The sequence below is a fragment of the Silene latifolia genome, chromosome 6 (genome assembly GCF_048544455.1).
Source record: "Silene latifolia isolate original U9 population chromosome 6, ASM4854445v1, whole genome shotgun sequence".
Classification (NCBI taxonomy): domain Eukaryota; kingdom Viridiplantae; phylum Streptophyta; class Magnoliopsida; order Caryophyllales; family Caryophyllaceae; genus Silene; species Silene latifolia.
Window position 1 is genome coordinate 116,724,675 of NC_133531.1, and position 4,532 is coordinate 116,729,206.

Consider the following 4,532-nt stretch of genomic DNA (forward strand, 5'->3'; position numbering starts at 1 on the left):
ATCATGTTTAAATACTTCCATAATTAATTCGTCTAATTCACTCCGTAAATATACGTGCCTACACATATTATTTACGTACTAATATTAATCACATTAATCAATTAGTACAATTTTAGTAAATTAACAGTTAATTAACTAAAACTCGTTTCCCAAAATTTATTATTTAATTATCGCATAATTAAATAATAACTGCCGCTCCTCGAGTTCGCAACTCGAAATCTCTCTAAAAATAATCGACTAACCTCTTAGTCTATAAATCAAGGGACTAAACAAATTGTATCTCATACAATTAATTAGTTATCAATTGGGGTTCGTTCCTTTAGGTGTGACCGAAAGGGGTCGTCAGTTGATCACCGACGTCTCACGACAATAACGTCAAACTCTAGTCAGCCAACCGTTATCGATTTACGTTAATCAACTGACGAGGATCAAATAATTAAATATCTGATGATATTCTATTATTGAGATTTATTATGTTAACGCACTATTGTGGAGGACACTAACTCCAACAGGGTTATGTGACAAGGAAGGCTCCAGCGACTGGTAGTCAAGGCGCGGTTCTGCGGTGTCGGAGATATGGTGTTGTTGGCAGGGGCTAGTGTAGTTATTTGGGATTGAGGGGCAGGAGGTGGTGGTGGTTTGTGTTGGGTGATGGTGTGGCGGTACTGAGGACGGTCAGTAGTGATGAGTGGTGATGGTTGTTGGCATGAGTGGTGGAAGTTTATGATTGAGTTGTGGATGCACAAATTATTACTCTAGGTACACAAATTAGCAGCCTAGATACACACATTACTAGCGGATTTGAAGGAGTAGATTTGAAATGACCGATTTCCCATCAGAAACATTGGATCGTCGAGCAAATTTTCTCAGATTCGAAGGAGTAGAATAGTCTATTAGAGAATCAGCTGTTCGTTTAGGAAGTTGTCCACTCAGGTCCTCCGATTGCTCTGCAACATGCAATGGACTACTAGACTTTGCTGGAGTCTTTCCCACATTTTTCTCATTGTTATTCAGTTGTATTAATGAGTGTGTCAATCTTGTGAGGAACTTTAGACTCCATTACTTTCTTTGGCTTCATTGGCAACCTTACCTCATACTCCTGGCTATTCACAGCCCTTCGATGAGTTAGCCTTGTAGTAAAGTCTCTAGTTTCATCTTCTGAATCTTCAACCTCAACCACCATCATTTCCATCCAACTCAAAGCTACTGCAAGACGGAAAAACAGTACTTGTTACTAAATCAGTGAACTAAAAAGACTGATAAGCAAACAAAAATAAACATGGTAGAAAAGATAAAAAAAACAAGAAAGGGTACATGTTGGATAAAAAGCAGCGCGTAAAAGGTTTTGGTACAATACCTTGACCACTCTGATAAAAAGTGAAACAAATTTGTACTAGTATCAGTTAGCAAATTATTTACTGTAATATTCTTCCGGCAGAATTTTCCACTCCTTTAAGCTGCAACACGAAAAACATGAAGTTAAAGATTTAAATGCTTTAATTTAGTCAATAATAAGGCAACAATGTGCCTGAATGTTTAAAACCTCAATGGAAATAAGGTAATCAGACAAACATACCAATCTTCCAACCAACGATGATTTACTAGTTTTATTTGCAGACGCTTGCTACCCGACATGTATTTTTGCCCTGTAGAAATTGCAAAACAAGCCAAATATATGAGCATGTGACCATAACAACAAAAAACTGTCCAATGTTCATCATAGCCAGCTAAAATGACTGCATGCTTAGAAACCAATTATATTCCCAAGAGAAATCGTAAAATTAGATGCTTCTACATGGACAGATGGAGGTTGGAAAATGGATCAATAACCTTCAAACTTGTAGCATGCAAGATGACTAACAGAGGTAGGAATCAATGCTCTAATACCTTGCTAGACACACACACATATATAATTGGATATATAAAAACTTCCAAGACATAAAAAAAGTTATTCACAATGCTGATGCTTACATTTTTTCCGAAGGCACTCCCTAGAGAAAGCAGGAATTTTGGAGGGATTGTAGAGCATAATGGGCATCACAGGGGAGTCATTATCACCAAGTACCTCAAAATCCATTTTCTTCAGCTCTGACCGAAAAAAAATACTGTTTTCACGAATCTGGCAAGTTTTTGAGCACCTGATATACACATTTAAGTTAATACTAAAAAATTCAGCGCAAAAACAACCAAAATTAAGTAGACAGTAGAAAAGACGAAGATAGTAATCTCATACCTCTATTGGACCCATCCTCTCCAAGAAGAACTTGAATTGCAGAAATGATTTGTTGTGCAGCAGGTGGTGATATTGATGTTCCATACAAATGAGCAGGACAAGCGTATTTGAGGTATTGAATAAGCTTCTGCAAAAAGTTAACTAAATGCTTAGCTCATTCGTTGAAAACATTAATTTTACACACTTCCAAGTCTTGGAAAATATAAGCTGTCATTTGATAACCATACTAATATCTAAACTCTTGCTCAGAGGTAAAAAGATCATAAAAATAAACCTTAGAGCCAGTAATATAACTACCACAATATCCAAATGATAAGCTAGATACACTTCTTTATATTGCTAGATACACTCATTTACTTTATTAGATGCACATCTATGGTAAGCTAGAAACACTCTATACCTTGCTACACACACACACACACACACACACACACACACACACACACACACACACACACACACACACACACACACACACACACACACACACACACACACACACACACACACACACGGCAAGCTAGATACACTCGTTTAGATTGCTAGATACACTCATATACCTTGTTAGATACACTCCTTAACAAGGCTAGATACACATCTTTGTCAAGCTAGATACACTCCCTTACATTGCTAGATACACATCTATGATAAGTTAGATACACTTCTTTAGATTGCTAGATACACTTCTCTGACTAGCTAGATATACTCCTTCACCTTCCTAGATACATTTCTTTACCTTGTTAATATGTTATAAAATTAAATAAACCGCGGAATATATTATAAAACTAGCCGAGTCCAAAACCAAAAAGCATCCTCCATTGTTTGAATTAATCAACTAACATTTTTGTTGATGACTTATATTTTGCCGTGGTTATTAGCGAGTGTCAATTCTATCAAAATATTGGCTCTTAGCATCCTTTACTTATGTAAATGTAACAAAAATATCACAAGAAAGCAAGAGTCTCATGTGAGTGATGATTAATTACTGTCTTACTATTTACACAAATGGGAATGTATGATTCGCATGTTTATCTTTATGATACTGAAATTAGGACCCAAAATTAGCATTTACCAGGAGTACTGTAATATGATTTTGCTTTTCAAATTCAAGATTATTGAAATAATTGTATAATTATAAAATTTCAAATCAAGTTTTGTATTTGTTTGAAATCTGCAGGAATGTAACGGTTCTAAAGAAGTTTTAACTCAGAGTTCAACATCATTTCAACTAGTTTCTCACCGTGATCTAATTGTAAAACTTTCACCCGACTTTGCTAGCCACCAAACAACAGCGACGACACTACCATCACCACACCCGAAACTAACACGAGGCTTACCAAATCAACTGAGCCAACACCACTCTCAACAACCCATAAACAACATATCACCGTCACCAATCTCTAATCGTCGCAATCTCTGGCGTTCCAGTCGACATCGGTGAACAACATACCACCATAGTCGCCCACTATTTTTATTACCACCACACACAAGACACACCTTAATGTCGCGCACCACCGTAACCACCTATCACTCGACGTCGTGCACCACGACCACCATAAAAACGCGAAGATGTGCGTCTTGTCGACGTTGCCGACCTTTTATGGATAGGTTTCCGGTGGCATCATCGCAAATGGTGCGCCAAATCGAACAGAAAATGGTGGCACACGGCGAAAAGAAGGTGGACATAGTGGCTTCATCGGCGGTGATGACATGACTTTGTGGGACCGTTAGCTATTCCGGCTAGGGCTAGTGTCTTCAACGGGTTGGTGGCTGGTGATTTGGTAATGAAGAAAATGTTACTGAATGATGGGGAAGGATGTGGGGTTGGGTGATTAAATCTTAGCCTTCGAATTGGTTTGACTGTTAAGATAATTTTTTTTTTTTAAAATTAGTTCGTACGGTTCGCACCGTACTTTATCTACTTCGCACCGACCCGCCCCTATATATATATATATATATATATATATATATATATATATATATATATATATATATATATATATATATATATTATTTAGGATCCGGTGAGAACGATCACTCAGTGAGAACGGTGAGAACGCACTATATACATTAGAATATATATGCTAGGTACACATTTTTTTTTTTTTACCGAAATTTTATACACACTTTTTAACAATGTAGATACACTTTTTTTTATCATAGGTACATTTTTTATCGTAATTCTATATACACTTTCTTGAAGGACAGATATACTTTTTTCTATTGTAGGTGCAGGGAAATATCCGTAAAATTCCCTCAATTTTAAGGATTATAACGTAAATATAACATGCGATTTATG

The 4,532-nt window shown here is 36.6% G+C and overlaps 1 long non-coding RNA gene across 2 annotated transcripts; it reads right to left on the minus strand.

The window, feature by feature from the left end:
- Nucleotides 1–316: 316 nt before the first annotated feature.
- LOC141658924 (uncharacterized) lies at nucleotides 317–4,072 on the minus strand. 2 transcript variants are annotated; one of them, XR_012549528.1, is made up of 6 exons: nucleotides 3,571–4,072; nucleotides 2,234–2,360; nucleotides 1,972–2,138; nucleotides 1,577–1,646; nucleotides 1,358–1,457; nucleotides 317–1,206 (listed from the first exon to the last, which is right to left on the minus strand). It is a non-coding gene; the product is annotated as an uncharacterized LOC141658924 (long non-coding RNA). The 2 variants fall into 2 exon arrangements; XR_012549527.1 differs by having other exon boundaries at nucleotides 3,474–4,072.
- Nucleotides 4,073–4,532: the final 460 nt, after the last annotated feature.